The sequence below is a fragment of the Pseudorca crassidens genome, chromosome 2 (assembly GCF_039906515.1).
Source record: "Pseudorca crassidens isolate mPseCra1 chromosome 2, mPseCra1.hap1, whole genome shotgun sequence".
NCBI classification, from domain to species: Eukaryota; Metazoa; Chordata; class Mammalia; order Artiodactyla; family Delphinidae; genus Pseudorca; species Pseudorca crassidens.
The window spans coordinates 89,591,676-89,611,148 of NC_090297.1; the positions used below are offsets into that span (position 1 = coordinate 89,591,676).

The window sequence follows — 19,473 nt, forward strand, 5'->3', positions numbered from 1 at the left end:
ATGCAACTTTTAAGATTATGATTAGCAGTTATAGTTTGTAAGATCATTAAAGAAAAAACTCATCTCCTGATTCTGTGGCAAATTTTTGAAAGTCCTTTTGAGATAAATCATATTAACAATATATTTCAATTGAGTATCTATTTAGCTTGAAAAAAACCATACATATCTGAAAGCAAAAAACAGTTGTTTTTGTTTTTGTTTTTTGCTTCTTGTCATTCATTTACCTGTTAGTTTTTAGACAGGAAAAAATTTTCAAAGGAAATGAGTCATCCTCCCTTAATATTTATCCATATCAGAAATATACTTAGCTTATCAAAAAAAAGAGTTTTAGAGGGGTTATTCCATATTTTCCATTTTAGAAGGATGATTTTTAAATATTTAATTTTTTGAGCAAGTATTATAGGCGATAATAACAAATAGAAGATCTCATTTCCTTCTTTGTCAAAGATTTTAATATCGAGCCACATTGCATTGCTTCCTAACTGTGATTTTTCTTGGAAAAGAGCATATTTACTTCACAAGTAGAATTTTTCCCTTAAGTTTATAGTTTAGAAGTAAAGAACCCCAGTTCCTAAAGAAAAATGTTTCTTAACTGTGAAGTACATTTTCAGACTATGCCAGGATATAGGGAAAAATAACAGAAAAGTTATAATATAGTTGCTTGGCATTTTCAAATTACATCATAATTTTAAAATGACACTTTAAGGAAAGAATTTCATGGATAAGGATATTCCAGTTGGGAAAAGTTAATGGCAATTCTGTGTGTTTTGGCATTTGTACGTGCTAGACAAAAACAAATTTGCTTTTACCATTTCTTAAAGCTTCAAGGACCATAAAAAAGCAGTAACATACTTAAAAGTGAATGATTTAAAAGTGTTTAAAGATGATTCAACCTCTAAATTCTAACCCAAGTTAGGAATTCTTAGGTCGGATATATATACAATTTTTTTTAAGTGGACTTAATATGACCTGAGTCAAATATACTTCAGAGTGCAGGATAAACTGGAATATTCAGTTTAGCTTTCAGTGGTTTAAAAAAGAATTTTTTTTCAGGATGTCTTGTTGGAGTCTAATTATAATAGCTACATTTTTGCTTACTATTGGTTAAACACATTATTTAATTTAATCTTCATAAAAACCTTCTGAGGTGGATTATATAATCTCCTTTTGACAGATTAGGAAGCTAAGGAAGCTTAGTAAGGTTAAACTGCTCACCCAAGGTTATGTAACTGGTTAAGTAGCAGGTTCAGGATTTGATTTTTTTTTTTATTTTTAATAAATTTATTTATTTTATTTACTTACTTTTGGCCGTGTTGGGTCTTTGTTGCTGCGCACGGGCTTTCTCTAGTTGCGGTGAGTGGGGGCTACTCTTCGTTGCGGTGCGCAGTCTTATTGCGGTGGCTTCTCTTGCTGTGGAACACGGGCTCTAGGCACGCAGGCTTCAGGAGTTACGGCACATGGGCTTAGTAGTTGTGGCTCACGGGCTTATTTGCTCCGCGGCATGTGGGATCTTCCCGGACCAGATACCGAACCTGTGTCCCCTGCATTGGCAGGCGGATTCTCAACCAGTGTGCCACCAGGGAAGCCCCAGGATTTGATTTTTGACTGATTCTAAACACATACAATAACAGCAGCTTTACTTGTGAAGTGATTCAAAGTTTTGCAATTATAATGAGTGATTAAATGTAATTCTAAATGGTATTCAGACTTCTGGATGTTTAAGTGATTATATTTAATACTGAGTGATTTGGGGAACTAACTTACATCAGCAAGTATACATTTCCCATAAAAGAAAAAAAGAACAGAATTGGATGATAAAAGTAGAAAATCCTCAACATATATTTAATTAATTCATTCAACAAGCATTTATATGGGTACCACAGAGTGTACAAAAGGAAAAGGCAGTTATATTTGGTATTTATTGCTGTGTAATAAAGTACCCCAAAACAGTTGCTTTTAAAAAATGAACACTTACTATCTCACAGTTTCTGTGTGTCAGGAATCTGTGTACACCTCAACCGGGTGCCTCAGCCTCAAGGTCTCTCACGAGGCCACAGTCACAGCTGGAATTGTGATCACATCTGAAGCCTCAGTGGGGGAAGATCTGCATCTGAGCTCCCTCGTGGGTATTGGCAGGATTCAACCCCTCAAAGGTCATCCAGCTGATGGTATCGTTTCCTCACTGGCTATTGGCCTGAGACTGCCCTCAGTTCCTTGCTATGTAAGATTATACCTAGGGCAGCTCACAGCATGACAGAAGAAGAAGGAGATAATAGTGAGGCAGAGAGTAAGAATAGGTGAAAAAAAGGATCAACTCAAAAATTTACTTCAGTTAAGGGGTACATAATTTTTTAAACATTCTTTTAGGGGGTATATAAGCAGAAGAAGTTAGAATACCACTAAGTTAGTTAGAATATGAGGTAAGTCTCTTTGTAACGTCATATTGAAAGAGTAATCCTATCACTTTTGCAAATTCTGTTCATTAGAAGAGAGTCACTAGATGAGGCCCATACTCAAGTAGATAGGATTACATAAGGGCATGAATACCAGATTGGAATCTTTAGGGACAATGTGGACGCCTCCTACCAAAGCAGTCAATATTTGTTAATTTCTGGTTAACATTTGGCATATGAATTTAGAGTCTTATGAATTACCAAAACTTTGACCTCGTGAGTTTAATCTATAGGACTTCACCAAAGGAAATAATTCTTATCCAAGGATAATATTTAATTGTAAAAACTATATGTAAGCAATTTGAATTTTCAATAAAATTGGATTGAATAAATACATTTATATATGTTCAATATGTAAATAAATAATTTAAACTTGGAAATGTATTTATATACATATTTTACTTAACACTTAATATGTACATTTTTTATGTATTAAACTGCATTTCAGTCTTTGCTTTAAAAGTTAGCTTTTTAGAGAGGGCTTCTCTACCACATATTGGCCCTAGAATCTTAGGTTGTGGTATAGAAGTTGAATCATCACAAGAAATTTTAAAATCTTCATTTGAAATAGGATATTCCCTTACTCTGTTTTAATTTTTTCCTATTGCTTATAATAGCCTGACATTATATTACCCATGAATTTCCTTATGTTTTTGATGTTTCCTTCACTAGAATGTAAGTTTCAGGATGACAGGAAGTTTGTCTGCTTTGTTCATTCCTGAGTAGCTGTTATTTAGACAAGTCCATGGACACAGACTTAAGAAATGTTCACTGAAGAAATGAATGTAATGGATATACAGATTGCTAGGGAACATAGAAAAAAAAGGTACCTAGCCAGCCTGCAAGGCCATGGCATGTTTGATCAGAAAAGTTTTCCCAGAGGAAACAATGCTTGAGCTAAAACATACTGGCGTTAGAGGAAAGGAAGGTAAAGGTCCTAAATTGATAGTGATAGCAGTCTGTGCATATGTTTGATCTTACCTAGAAGCTCATGATCTGGGTGATGTGGAGAAGGCATTCAGTGGGTTGCAGTTTGGATGTGGGGATAAAGATGGTGAAGCAAGCAAATTGAATGTTAAAGCAAGAAACTACTTGGTGTGGGGAAATCAGGGGGTGAAAGGTAGATGGTGAAGGAAGTGAAGCCAGGGAAGAGGCTTATAACATGGAAGAAAATGGAAGCATTAGTGAATTAAAAAGCTCAATGAGGTCAAAGACAAGTAAGACAGGTTTGAATTTTGGAGATTATGATTGAGATATGGAACATGTTTGTGACGACAAAGTCAGAGTGGGTCATGGATTTGGGTACCTACAGTGTGTTGGGTTTGAAGGTTAATGGAATCTATGTTGAGGACATTCTAAAGTATTAACTTTATAGATTTAGTGAAAATTTCAAAATTCCTTTCAGAAGTAGATGCCTATATTTGAAGAAATCATTAAACGTGTTTCAAAAATAAGGTTTCAAAAATACAAGGGGTGTTCATGAGATTTTTGGATTCTCTATGTCCTTTACTTCTAAATATCTTTTACCATATTCCTGTATATGTCTACTTCAACAATTCAATATATTACTATTTCTCAGAGCCTATTATGTGGCATGAGAGATACAAAAATAAGTATGATAATATCTCTTCTTTTAATAAACTAGTTAAAAGTAATACTAGTTAAGGCAGTCAAACAACATTATAAGAGGTTTACATTATTTTGGACATGCAAAATAAACAGCTGTCACACCAGTTGGGAGAACCAGGGAGGACTTCAGGAAAATTATATTTGAGTGGCATCTTAAAGAATACACAGAATTTCATCAGTCATATAGGATGAGGTAGAATTTCAGGAGGAGACAAACTCTGAGAGAAAGCAGTAGAGATAAATGTGAGAGATGTTTGGGAAGGAAAAGATGGAGATGGGATGCTCTTCAATATATGGAGTATAGAGACATAGAGCTGGAAAAGTAAGAGAGGTAGAGAAGCAGGCTGCGGGAATAAGAGTTTGGACTTAAGTGTGTCTCTGATGGTTTGGAAAGAAGAGGTGAAAAATGGTGGTATTATGATTAGAAGCCAAATGGGGAGAGATTTCAAGAAGGAGGGCATGATAGGTGATTAGGAGGTCAGTAGTAGTTTGGAGAGAATAATTTCAATATTTAGCAGGCCTGTTAAATAGTACAGGTCCATGGTGAACCATGATCACAGGGATAAATTTGAGGAGTAAATAAATTCTGAGAAAGTGGAAGCATCAAGATGTGCTCTACTTCCGTAATTTTGGCAGCAAAGTAAGGAGACAGATGGTGTAGAAATTTGAAATAGTAGCATCACAAAGAGGAAATGAAGAAATTGAACATGTTTGCCATCCAGAGAGGAAGGAACTGCATAGTACAGAGGAAAAGCATGAAGATGGAAATGAAACTAAAAGGAACTAGGGAATTTAGACTAGACAGAGGTCAAGAGTGCGGGTAAAGAGAGAAATTGTTCCACGAAAGAAGGCTACAGTTATCAGTTATACAAAAAGAGAAGTACAAATTCCAGAAATAAGTGATATGTTAAGGAAACTGCACTTGGTTCATCCTAATTGCTGTAATCAATGAAAAAAATTAATATTTATTTAGGGGTTGCTGTTTGCTAGGAACTGTACTTAATGGTTTATATGCATTAACTTATTTAATCCTTTCAACAGCTCTGTGGAATATGTACCATAAATACTCTCATTTTAAATACAGAAAACAGAATCTTTAGAGAATATAACTTGTCAAGGCTCTTACTGAGAGGTAGATCAGTGAATCCCTGACTACCTTGCTAGGTGGGTATGTTGAGAACTTAAGTATACAAGGGATTTCCCAGCAGCTGTGGTGATTGACTAAGACAGCGTGGCTCTAATGTATTGTATTTAGTCTGGTTTTGTGACTTTTACCAGAAGAATTTGGAAGCCTTAGTAGAAAGAAGATAGTAGAGAATTTCAGGAATTGCAAGGAAAATATTGCAAAAGGATAGAGGGGAAGATAATTCTAAGGTGAGCATTGACATATATTTGAAATGACTGACATTGGAGTCCAGTGTGGGGTGGAAAGAAGAGAAGCCTTAAAGAAAATAGCTAGTTTGGAAGTACAGGGAATAATCAAGGGTCTAGACTTCACAAGAAGAACAAAGACAGAGTTAATTGGTATGAGAGGATGAAACACTGTGTTGAGAGGGATTTCATTCCTTCAGAAATATTTAAGTGCCAAATAGGTGCCACTGTGATAAGCTCTTGGATGTACAAAGGTTAATTATATATCTGTTCTGCCTGAGATAATAGGTTTAATATGGCTGAAATAGATTGGAAATGGGGGTTGCTGTAGTCATGGAGCTAAAGAACGTGAGGCAGGGATTGTGGTCATGTGGTCAAAAATAGGCAAAATGTGGTCAAAAATAGGCAGGGATTGTGGTCAGTGCATGATGTTAACTGTTGAGTTGATGAGGCTGATAATATTGACTTTACAAAGGTTAAACAAAATATAGTTTTCTTACTTTTGCTATTCTATGCTTGATTATTAGTGATACTTAAGAACTTCTTGCTTACAGCTTCTGTTAAAATCTATGAATTCTCTCATTTCTTATCAAAGAAAAACAATTCTTGAAACTATTTTGCAAATTTATACTTTTGTATATTTTGATACATGCCTTTCCTAAGGGAATTTAGTACTTGAAAACCTCTTTGAAACAAAATATAATAATATTTTAAATAGATAAAAGGTTTTTCACAATAGTAATTCTTATGTATCACAATAAATTATTTCTAGTTATTTTTAATGATTCTCTGATTACAGTAAACAAATATGATTGTGTTTTATTTATCAATGTGCTGTAGACATAACTACACTTAACTGTATTTTTCTGGATTTAAATTCCTTCATTATTCAGAGGGCTCTGGATACACGAACAAGGTATTTCCTTTATTTCAATAAAATCAACATTTTTCAAACCTTTCCTTTTCTATAACAACTTTTATTCACTAGAGAATATGAGCAACTGTTGAGTATTTTTTTCTGTTGATTCAGTCATCATTATAGTTGTGAAGCTATAGTTCTTTATGTTGTATAGTCCACCATCACACATTTACCTGAAGAAACTATTTAGGATCATCAAAAAATAAATGGAAGAAGTTAAAAAAATATTCTTGAGTGATTGAAGATGGGAGAGGATATGGTCAGAGTAGATTGGAACAGAGCATCAAACCTAATCATGTCAAGCAGGACAAAAAAAAATCTTGACTTTATTTTAGGAACCAGTCAGAAGTTATTTGTAACATTTAGCAGGATGAAAGAAGAAAGGGGCATTCCATTCTTCTTTTCTAAAGATGCGGCTGCTGGCTACAAGTCCTAGCCTATCATGTGGTCCACAATTCTCTAGAAAGAGGGGATGAGACTGAATTTTCCATTTCTAATTTTTAAGTAACTTGGAATATATTGTTCATCCTTTAATATGTGGAGGAAAGGTGAATCTGTCTTAGTACTTGAATAAATGGTTGATACATACATGAAAACTGCATTACACTAAGCAGTTTTGAACAGAATTGCTAAAAGCTATTGGCCAGCAATGCAATTCAATGGTGACAAATGACTCTTTTTCAGAGATCTTTCCTTTTTGGAAAATTGAAATTTGATGGCAAACAAGTCAAGGAAAGTAACTTTCTCCCTATTCCTGAAAATAACTTACTATTAGAAATCAGCCGTCCAGGAAAAATAAAACTGCTGATATCAATTCTCCTCCCACCTGTTTAACTCTACTCTCCACAATCTCCCCAACCACCACTACCACCATCCAGCCAGTCTCCAATAACTCACTGTCAGTGTGTGGACACAGACAAATGTGTAGATTTTAGACATAAAAAAATGTAAAAAGTGAGGAGGCCTGAGGAGGTATTTGTTAACAATTCTTGTGCTATGATAAGGTAAAAGGAACCTTTCCATTGATTTCCAAAAAAAGTTTTTGTCGTCAGGTTATGGCAACAAGGGATTGGATGAGTGTTCATGCATCATGTCATATATTTTGCATATTTGACAGTTTTTATTTTTCACTAGTAAGACTTCATTCAGCTACTGTTACTTTCTGAGCACATTCTTCCACTCATGGTGAAAGTCTCCTTCTAGATTGTAACACTCTAATGCAACCAAGGAGCAAAATCTCCCCCGGTTTTTAAACATTGAGAGTAGTCTGAAGGTAGCCAAACATTCACTGGATTGCGATTGACTGCAAATGATTCCAGCTAAACTTCCCAGAACATCAAAATCTCATTAAAGCAGCCATTAAATAAGAATATCACTTAAGATACATGCAGTGATGGACTCAGGCCAAATGTAACCAGACTGGGTGTGGGAAACTGTTAACTCCTGCAGGTGTTGTATTGCTAAAAGAGTTATTTTATTTTAGATTTATTTACTTCTTGGGGGAAGCCTACAATTTGCTCTGTAAGGGTTCCCCTGCAGACTTAAGAAAGTTGTAAATTTCTCAGTGGGGAGTGATCATCAGGCTAATAGCCTGTTTCTAGGGAGTAAATAAAGCCTCTGGAAATTGACTGTATCACAAGGAAGAGGCACTGTAAAAGCTGTGATCACCTGCTTTCAGTATTGTGATTGGCCATTATTGCCTGAAATCACAGCTGCAGTCAATATTTTGAAGATCGTTACTGGCAGCAGCCAGGATCTGTGAGAACACTCAACAATTGGCTAAAAGTTACCTTTAAGATTTAATGAATAATTCAGAATGAAAAATAATCTGCCCCTAACTTGGAGCAGAAGAACACAATTCTCAGCATTACAACCAGGGAATGATCTATTCTCATCATAAATATTAACTATGTATGGGCTTCTTTTCCCTTTACTATCTGGTTAAATCAATAGTAATCAGTAAGGATCAAGGGAAAACATATACTTCCACCTCTCTTCCATTTTCTAAGTAGAGTGGGAATAAGAATGGATTTAGAATGCCTTCTCCTTGAGGAGCCAGGGGAGGAATAGCTCTCTTCTCCCCCATAAATTGGAGGTGTTTCCTTGACTGGTAAATTTATTCCACAGAAAACAGGGTCTAGGCTCTCTTAGAGAAATGACTTTTATAGCCACAGTTCCTCTTAGTACTTTTGTGTTAAATACACTTGTAAAATATCTCTTATTTCTTACATCATTGCTAAATTATTTAATTGAAACAAACATATGTTAATAAATGACATGGTCCCAATTTTAATTAAAGGACTAGCAATCATGAGAAAATTCAAATATCTGAATACAAGTTATAGGTTTCAATATTTCCAACTGTGCTTTGCTTAGTAAGTGTTCTTATATTTTATCTCATGTGTCTTATATTACCAAGTACATCATCTTAGAGATAATCTATTTTAGTGCCTTCATTATACATGTAAGAAAACTGAGACCCAATGAGCTTAAATAGTTTTCCATAATGAAAAAGATAATACTAAATGGAAAGCTCGGTGTAGGACATAGAATCCTTTGATTCTAGTCTAATAACCTTCCAATGATTATAAGTGATTCCTGCCATATTTTAAAAGAAAACAATAAAACCATGGAAAAACCTCACATTTTCGAGGTCCCACAAAACTAGAGCAAGAATGAATATCTTAACCTAAGCAACAGCAACTTGTAGGTGGAGATTACCCAGTACTCTTGACAAAAGCTAAGCTTTTGACGGAAGAAATGGAAATCTACTTCAGTCATTTGGAAATCTGACAGCTAGACTCACTCACTTGACTTACAATGATCTTCACCACCATCAGTGACCAGATTTTGAATATGACATACATATACATATGAACCGTATATACACATAGATTTAGAATATGATATATATGATACATATATACACACATATGCAGCCATGCATGCATAAATATATATATGTTGTTTTTAAACAACTAGTAGAGGTCTTTTAGTGGAATATTTATTCATTATTTTTCATATTCACATTTTACATTTCTTATATTTTAAGCTCTTCATTTTGAATAAAAATGTTCACTTTTCTAACAATTATCTTTGACAAATAAAAAAGAATTAAAATTGAACTAAAAGATAAATGTGACTATCTGACATGTGAGTTTGAACTAGGTTTCCATTATAATAGCAATTGAAGCTTTTAGTATTTTTTATAAAAGCAGTTGAAGCTTTCAGTGTTTTTTTTAATTTTTATTTTGCCATGGGATACAGATAAAATCATAAGCTGATTGAGATGTTTAGACAATCACTTAAATACAGTGAAAGGGGAAATGTAGAAGAATTTTAAGTTTTTTTTTTTAATCTCTGCAGATAATATAGTTAAAATACATCTGCCCACAATCACGTGTACCAATCACACATCAGTTATTAGGGTCAATTATTAGCACTATTTCTGTATGTCCTAAATGCAAAATCATTGTGATGACAAATGCCATTCTCTGACCAGGTGGTATTAAATGCAGACAGTGAAATTCTGGTTTCAGAATTTGCCTTACTCCTGCTGACTGCTTGACATTACTTGATCTTACCTGTGCGGACTACAGAAAGAAATAACCTAGGTCACTCTGACTTTGATAATAGTTCCTGTGGTTTTAATGAGGAGAATTGCAGAAGTGACCCAGCCTACTCAGTAGGGCAGGCAAAGGTGGGTCTCCAGGTCGGTGCCAAATAACACATTTCTAAATATTCATTTTAAAGTTTTTCTTACATTACATATCATTTACATTACTGCAGTGTCAAAGCTTTTTTGGAACTTGTACCATTGTCTACCCTAAGGCTAACTTCTAATGAAAAGGGGCAAAAGTCCCTGTTAAATCTGGGACATTTTGTGGTTACCTGTTTTAAGCTCAGAAGCTTATTTTTGTAAAAAGAAGAAGATCCTTAGGATCTTTTGAAAGTTCCATTTTCTTAGGAAACACTTAGAAGTTGTACTAAACAATTCATAGTTTCTGTCCATGTCAAAGGAAATTTTCTATATACCTATCAACCTCCACTGACATATTGTTGTTTTATCTATATGCAGTCCTAGAATATATTAATTGTGAAAAAATGTTAGATGAAAATATAATATTTAATATTTGCAAAATCAGTCTACTTAGAATTTTCTTTCCCCACCAAATATGAAGATATGATTCAAAATCTAACACTCAAATTCATTTATTTTTACATTGTCTTCTACATGTTAAAAATGGATTTGTCTGCATAATTTAATCATTGCACATGACTGTGAGGGAAAAACTTTAATCCTCATTTTACAGATGCAGAAAAATGAGTCTTAGTTTAAGTGATTTGACCAGGACTCAGTAGGCAAAATCCAATCCTTTCTCAACTGCCTTGCTGTTCTTGATTGTGCCATGTATTAGCACTAGAAGAACATCTGTAACTAAAACAGTCAAGGCTGACATGAAAAACAGTCCAGTCTACATCGGTAAATAGTGGGAGAAAGTAATGAAATGTGCTCTTGAATAGCTTTCCTCCTTTTGTTAGAAGAAGTCATACACGGGAAAACTAGCCAGGCTAGGTGGCTCTCAGTGGTGTAATACTGCACACATGAATGTGTTTTGGATATCTGTACAAGTGTTTTTGGTTGATACAATGAGGCATGACAGAACAGCAGCCTGGAATGGAAAAAGGTGGTAGTGAGCTGAATGAATATACCCAAGATATGTTCATGTCCTAAATCCTAGAACCTGTTAATGCTGCCTTATTTGGAAAAAGCATATTTGCCGATTTAATTAAGTTAAGGATCTTAGATGAGATCATCCTGGATTATCCAGGTGGGCCTTAAATCCAATGACAAGTGTCCTAATAAGGAGACAAACAGAGAAGAGGAGGCAGTGTGACCACAGAAGCAGAGATCTGAGTGATGCAGCAACAAGCCAAGGACTGCCTGGAGCCACTTGAAGCTGGAAGAGCCAAGAAATGGAGTTTCCTCTAGAGGTTTCAGAGGATTGTTCATACCTTGATTTCAGACTTTTGGCTTCCAGAACTGTGAGAGAATACATTTTTGTTATTTTGAGCCATCAAGTTTGTGGTAATTTGTTACAGCAGCGCTGGGAACTAAAATAGGAGTGTATCAGACAAATTTTGTGCCCTCTTTCTGCTCTGCCTACTGTTTTCTTCAGCCATTGCTGTGGATCTGCTGCCTCCATTCAGCTGTACAAGGTGTCTCTCACTTCCTGCCCCGGGGCTTCTTTGCTTTCACCTATGGGACATCTGTGGGAACCCACTCAGAAATTCTGATGGCTTTAAGCGGCTAGCCAACAATAGGCCACAGGTCTTTCAGATCGAAGGACACTCCTTGATTTAAAAAAAAAAAAATTCTGGAGCCCCCAAGACATTCCAAATGTTTAATAGGTATTAATATAGGCAAAAATCCTGGTTGTAATTATTTGATCCTAGAAATAGCACTATTTTTGTATAACTGGAAAATGTTTTGGCATGCTTTTAATATAAACTGAGTTTTCCAGTAATATATTCACCATGTAAATTGAAAGAAGAATGGATTTTGTTCGGTTTGGAACTTTACCAAGATTTTTCACCATTTTTTAAATTGCCTGCTAGTTAATCCAGTGTGTTTTGTTGATAACAATATGTGAGTTGTCCATACTACACTCTTTTTTTTTTTTTTTTTTGTGGTACGTGGGCCTCTCACTGTTGTGGCCTCTCCCGTTGCGGAGCACAGGCTCTGGACACGCAGGCTCAGCGGCCATGGCTCACGGGCCCAGCCGCTCCATGGCATGTGGGATCTTCCCGGATCGGGGTACAAACCCGCATCCCCTGCATCGGCAGGTGGACTCTCAACCACTGCGCCACCAGGGAAGCCCGTATACTACACTCTTGATTAATCTTCATTTGTAACTCTCACACTTATGATGATTACATAAGTATGTTAAAGCATCTGGTTACTTAACTATGTCTTTTAATATTGAAAGGCATCATTTCATTACTGTTGTCTTATATATCTCAATTATATTATGTTTTTTTAATTTTTCAATTTTTTGTTATACTTTTAGTTTTAATTTTTTAATTGAAGTATAGTTGATTTACAGTGTTGTGTAGATCGACACAAGTGTACAGCAACACCTTCAGATTCCTTTCCATTATAGGTTATTACAAGATATTGAATATATAGTGCTCTGTACTATACAGTATGTCCTTGTTATTTATCTGCTTTATCTGTAGTAGTGTGTGTCTGTTGATCCCAAACTCCTAATTTATCCCTCCTCCCTCTTTCCCCTTTGGTAACCATAAGTTTGTTTTCTATGTCTGTGAGTCTATTTCTGTTTTGTAAATAAGTTCATTTGTATCATATTTTTAGATTCCACATATAAGTGATATCATATGATTTTTGTCTTTCTCTGTCTGACTTCACTTAGTATGACAATCTTTAGGTCCATCCATGTTGCTGCAAATGGAATTCTTTCTTTCTTTCTAATGGCTGAGTAATATTCCATCATATATCTATATATCTATGTCATCTAAGATCCTTAACTTAATTATATCTGCAAATATCCTTTTTCCAAATAAGGCAGCATTAACAGGTTCTAGGGTTTAGGACATATATATATATATACACACACACCACATCTTCTTTTATCCATTCCTCTGTCAATGGACATTTAGGTTGCTTCCATTTCCTGGCTGTTGTAAAGAGTGCTGCTGTGAACATTGGGGTGCATGTATCTGTTCAAATTAGAGTTTTCATTTTTTCTGGATATACGCCCAGGAATGAGATTGCTGGATCATATGGTAACTCTATTTTTAGTTTTCTAAGGAACCTCCTTACTCTTCTCCATAGTGGCTGCACCAAGTCATAAGTTTTTAAATTCAAGTATTGGTAGATTGTTATTTTGTGTGTAGGTTGATAGGTTATTTTTCTCAAAAGATTGCTTTGGGGTCATTAAAAGATTTGTAATAAAAAGGATATATATTAGTTTGGAAACTGTTAACGGATAGATGTCTTTAAAGACAGACCTGATGTCCAGGTAAAATATAGAATCATCCAGTGAGGTCCTTTGCACCATGAGAGAATAGCATTTTTGAGGAAGACCATATCTGATCTTGCTGCATAATGTTGTTCTTTTCTTATCCCTTGTCCCAAAGAAGCTTCACCTCTACAGTTGATTGAGTACCTATAATGTAAAAATACATTCTGAATGGACTGTAAACAGTATAAATTTCAGCATTTTGTCCTTAAAAATTTATCAACAATATAAATTACAAAACATATATGTATGAACTAAACTTAAAATCATGGTCAACTGTGTCACTTTCTTGCCTTTCTTCTCTGGTTAGCATTTTACATGTCTTTTTATGTTTCTTTCTTGCCAGTGTTTTATTAGATTGTGAAGTTCTGAGGGTTTAGGACCATATTTAAATAATTCTCTTTGTACAAACCCTGAAATAGCACAATGCAAAATTAGTACTTTAAAATTCTTTTTGATGAGGGAGCAAAGTTGTGTCTAAATCCCTGATAGAAATCACCCCTATTTCCAAATTACATAACTGATACATTTAAAGCTTCTGATACAGAGCATTTAGTCAAAACTAAGATTCAGTGATGCTTTGGGGGAACTTAGAATTCCGGTGAGCAATTTTTTTTCAGGCACAATCCAGAAAGGATGTTCACACTATAGAGCTATTGACATTGTGGTGTCAAAATATTTGAAAGGAAGGCAATACAATGGCATAGCAACTCATAATGGTAATATTTTATGAATCTCGTTATTACTTCATGCATAGCTGCCCTGTGAGTAGAGGCATTATAAAACTAGTCAATGATTTACTCAGGAACTCAGTGGGTATTCTTTGAACAAAACAGAAGCAAATATCTGGCACGGTGAAGGCATAAATCTCCTGCAACTTAAAATATATAAAGTTATATTTGGTAAATAGCAATAGAACATATTATATAGGCAGGGCGAAAGTATAATCTACTGCCACTTGAAATACATAGAGTTATATTTGGTAAATAGCAATTGAATATATTATAGGAGGAAAGGGTAGAAGCATATTAGAATGGGATTTTTAATTTAAATGGAGAAAAAAATAACCCAGGAGAATCAATACCAGAAGACCAGCACGCAAATCTGGAACTATAAGTTGAGACCTCCTGGCAAATTCAGGCTCTGTGGTGAAACAGATAAATGACTGGAATTATGTGGATGTGTTATTAGCCATTGGTAGGGAGAAAAATGATTTACTTTAAGGACTCTGTTGATATGTCTACCTACTTAACTATAATACAATGGAAGGAAAAGTGAAATTAATATGCTGTGAGGTTTATTTTTACACTAGTTACCCAATTTTAACTTCACAGTAGTCCTCCAAGGTTGTCAAGTGGGTACCAAATACTATTGAGCACTTATTGTAAAAAGACAGTGAGTGATGAGATACAGACACAGTTACTGTTTTGAGTAGCTAATGTAAAAAAAAAAAAAAGAAGAAGAAGAAGAAGACTGTAATTGCCCAGTTCTTAAGAGTAAATACAGGCTAAATCAGATTAAGGAGCCAACGCAAAAGCAGCAGTCTGTGAGTTGCCAAGGGAAGATTTTAATTTAAGTCTCTAGAGATTTATTTGAGTCTTCATATTACACTGAACTGTACAATTTCAGGTTGCTTCCTTGAACTCTCTTCCATATTTTGAATTTCTAACCTTACTTATCTAGATAATTTCAAAAGATGTTTTATTTGAAAGTTCACGTTGTATTGTTATTTGCATATTGAATGTATGTTATTAATATTAAAAATATCACCAGTAGTGAAGCTTTGGCAATGAGGCATGACAGGCCCTCAGCCAGGAGAGAAAGGGGGTTCACTGAACACCCCTTGGTTCTGCTTGATATTCTCTTGGCCCATATATTTACTCTAGTTATTGCTCTGGTAATGGACTGTGCACATATAACTTGACAGCATGTTTTCTAGGATGCATCACATGACTTTTATGGTTTTCCTGCCTTGGGGCTTCTCTACTCCTTTGGAATGCCTACAGGAACCCACTCTGACATTTGGACTTATATATGTGCAAATGTGGAAATGCAAGGAGTTAAACACTGCAAATCTTAACTAATGGGAGACCTAAGCCAGGGGATAAGTACTCCTGTCTCCATCCCTTGTGTAAGCAGATTGAGGCACATTCAGCATGGCTTCTCAGAGGGTCTTCAACATGTCTGAGCCCCAGGTACCACTCATTTAATCTTTACAACAACCCTAGAAAGTAAGTTTTACAGTTATCCTTGCTTCAAAGATGAGGAAGTTGAGGTTTAGAGATGTAAAGCAAAATGCCCAAAGGCAAGAGTTTCTTAATGGAGGACTTGGGGTTTGAACTCATATCTATCCAATTTCATGGTCTGCACTCTTACTTACTGAAGCAATGCAGCAGAGATGAATCTGTTGGCTAAAGGAATTTAGGGCAGAGGTTGAGAAAGCCATGAGGATGCCTACAGTGAAAAAGAAATAACTATACAGTTGAGGTACATCAAACCTTGTATTTTCAGATGTGGTATAAAATCCAGATGCTACCCTCTACCCACAATCTCTTACCTGCTACCTTCCGTGATAATTCAGGTTTCCTCCATTAAATATTTATTAGATCTTCAAGATCTGCTAAAACAAGTACCTTTTAAAAAGTCATTGTAAATTAAACTTTACAAGGGGTTAGTTGTAAGCTGTCTGAGAGCAATAGCTTTGAGAGAGTAGCGTACCAAAAACAGGAAAGGAGCTGAAACTAAAAGTGAAGGAGCTACAAAGTAAAATTTCACTTTCATTTATTCTCTTCAGGGTTTCTCCTATCACTAACTATAAAAAGTATGAAATTTCAAAGCAAAGATTCCACTGAAAGTGCTACCTTCTCCCTGCTAACACATTATAATGCCAATCTGAAGATTAATTAGTGGGAAGGCCTTCTGATTTGAAAGTCTTGAAAGTGTTTTAGGAGCAATGCAATTTTTAAAGCAGTATTCCAAGTTTAGCTTTCTAACTTTAGTTAGGATATAAAGAAATAATTATATATCTGGCTTAGTCATAATTGCACCATCTTCCCTCTCATGAAAGGCTACAGATTATGTAACTGCAGCTATTGATTTTCCACATCAGACAGTTTAATGGAAAGGTTAAGAGGAAGCTGGATCAGCAAAGTTTGAGGTTACTAATTCTGCATTAAATAATTTGGGACTTAAACTCCCTCAACAGACAAGAAGCCAAGAATTTTAAAGAACAATTTCACTTCTTGGAAAAGGAATATTACTATTGCCAATCAGCAGAAGATATTTAAAGCCTGGATTGAAATAAAAGACATGAACTTTATATAACGCTAGTTTATGAATGGGATGTTTAGCATTATTTACTTTTGCAGATTATAAAAGACCCAACTGCCACTTTACAGCTAACATTGTTTTTCATTGACAATTGACATTGACATTTGGGGTACTCAGGTGAAGGAAATGATGTCAGGACCATCATGTAGTAACTATTGGCATCAAGAGGTTACAAGTTCAATTCTTAATCCTAAAAATCTTATACACACACACACACACACACACACACACATCAATACCCAATAGTTAACTGTCAAAAATACTGATTCCCCAAGACCATTAAGTAGTAATACAAAGCAATACCTCCATCACCATTAGGATTGGAGATCATCTGAAAATTTAGCAGCTGAATAAAATGATTTAAATGCTTCAGGAGAAGAAATGAAGTGGATGAATAAATATTTAAAAAGGGGACTAGGAAAGACCAAAACATTAGTAAATCTAGACATTGCTCACAGGACACACAGTGAATATATGTCCAAATATATTCCTTGTATATTGAGTTAAGACTAGAGGCAGAAAGCTGAAAACCAAACATAAAAAACTAAATATTTACAGTGATACCCTCATAAAGAATTCCCATTACTTTTTGTTAATATTTTCCAAGGAAGCTGTACATTACCAATATTATTTCCTTTTCAGAAAAAAAGTGAGATACACATAATTAAATAAATTGCTTATTACATATTGTAGTGAACTGACATCTAATAGCTCTTAGTTATCCTTCAGGTCTGCCCCCCGGTGCATCATCATGAAGTCATTCTTGATGCCTTTGTCTGAACTGGGTTTTCTATCACTTGCTCCCACAGCATGCTGCCATACCCAGCTTCTTAGTATTTATCCCACTATTTTTGAAATTGTCTATTTAAATGTAAGACTCCTCTAAATACACTGGGGTGCATGATTGAGAATAATGACCATGTTCTATATATTTGATAACAACACTGCTATCTCAGTATTGCTTGTTGGATGGCAGTGTCTGGCATCCAAAAATAATTGTTAAACTGGACTGAGTCACAAGCTCAGGATTTAACCTGACCAATCGTCCATCCCTGACTACCCAGTTTTTAGAATACTATTTCGATAGAATTGAGTTAGCTCATTATTTTGGAGTGATATTCCAGTCACCTGTACCACCATAGGTATCACTTCCAATAAACTGTGATGCCAGAAATCGCTCAGGGGTGAGAATAGGCTGAAGCAGGGATCAAGTGACAGGATTTAATGCTGACAGCATTTAATAGCTGAAGGGTGAAAGCCTACGTGGGACTCCTTTCAGCCTTTAATCTACTGTAGTGGTCAAACAACAAAAAAGTTTTCAAATGGTCTAAAGCAAAAGCATGGACGTTATATACACATATACTCAAGGAGTGTAGATACAAAAACACATTTGACCATAAGAAGAGATTCGGAGAGGGGCGGGCCCAGCCGGAAATCTTAAAAGGCCTGGGCTACAGCACTTCCCCAAGTCCCACGAGGCTGCTCATCATGACCTCTCTCCTGGGCTGCTGGTTGGAGCCTGACGATGGACGCAGGTGCCACTGAGGCCCGCGGGTACGGAAGGACGACGCCCACCAGGGGAGACGGGCTGCTGGGGTTACCACTTCCGCCACCAGGGATTCACACCCGGCCATGGTGGTTTCCTGTGCAGGAACTGAGAAACCCAGTGTTGTTTTACCTGGAGGCATGGCTGGCTGACTTGCTCTTCGGCCCAGACCGAGCCATAGTTCCAAAAATGGAGTGGATGAGCCTGGCCCCGTTGATGGTGGATACAGTTAACGCCCGGAACTTAGTCGAAATCACGGTCTTCGGATGGCCGGATGTACAACATCTGGTGAAAGTAGGCTCCTGAGCCTGGCGTCGAGGCACCAGGAGCATCGTGACTGAGGTGAAGGTCTTGTAAACGTGCATGTGGAGGGAGCCACGGGGAAAATACCTGGTCGTACCAGGTATTTTCCTTCCAACCTCTCATCTTTCCACAACTTTGCAGTTTCCTAACTCCAGTATGCTGCATGTAGACCATGGGCATCCCTTTGTGAGAGGAGTCCAAGTAGGACCTTGGAAAAGTAGACGGAGAGGTGATGCATTCAGGCCCATCACTACGCATGCCAGCCTCAGCTTGGTTATGCCACTATTTCCAGACCCTAGGTTCAGAGCTTCCACCATAAGAACTGATATCGTCGGCACAGCTCCAATCTCTCCCGCCCTTCCCAACCCTCATGAAGCAGTAGTTTGAAACAGCGAGCATTTTTTTCTTACCCAGCTGAGAAGATGGTACAGCTTGAGGAGTTCTTGAAGGTCCATGCATCACGTCCCCAGACCCCCCCAGCATCCTGTTGCATAAGTATCAGGAGCATGAGAATAATCCTGCTTCTGCTACTAAAGTTAAAGGGAAGCAAATATCCTTAAATCTCTGCACTTTTTTTTTCTGTATCTTGATGGATAGTGGTTTGATTATTTTGATGCAAACATGAGTTTGTAGTGCCATTCTACTAAATAAATGAATTCCTTTTTTTCTCCAATGGCATAAAGACATTTTCTCACTCAAAACTAAGCAAATTTATAAAAGATGGACTATTCATTCATGTCTTGATGTGAGAGGTGGCTAAATGGCTGATAGGTGGTGGATTTATTTTTGTTTTTTTCTCAGTTTCTACCGTTTTGAAACTGCTAACCCTTTTGCTTTTATGGTCAGAGTCAGGCCCTCATGCACAGGGGGCAGAAATGC

At 36.1% G+C, this 19,473-nt stretch overlaps 1 protein-coding gene across 3 annotated transcripts in view; it reads right to left on the minus strand.

Annotated features, from left to right (window-relative positions):
* Positions 1–19,473, minus strand: part of OLFM3 (olfactomedin 3) — a 195,575-nt gene that overhangs the window by 96,695 nt on the left and 79,407 nt on the right. The window contains exon 2 of one of the 3 annotated variants that reach the window (XM_067727063.1): positions 13,405–13,562. The exons of the other annotated variants lie outside the window; for them this stretch is intronic. The gene's annotated coding sequence lies outside the window, so the exon portion shown is untranslated. The remainder of the gene's footprint in view (positions 1–13,404; positions 13,563–19,473) is intronic. 3 annotated transcript variants of the gene reach the window in all.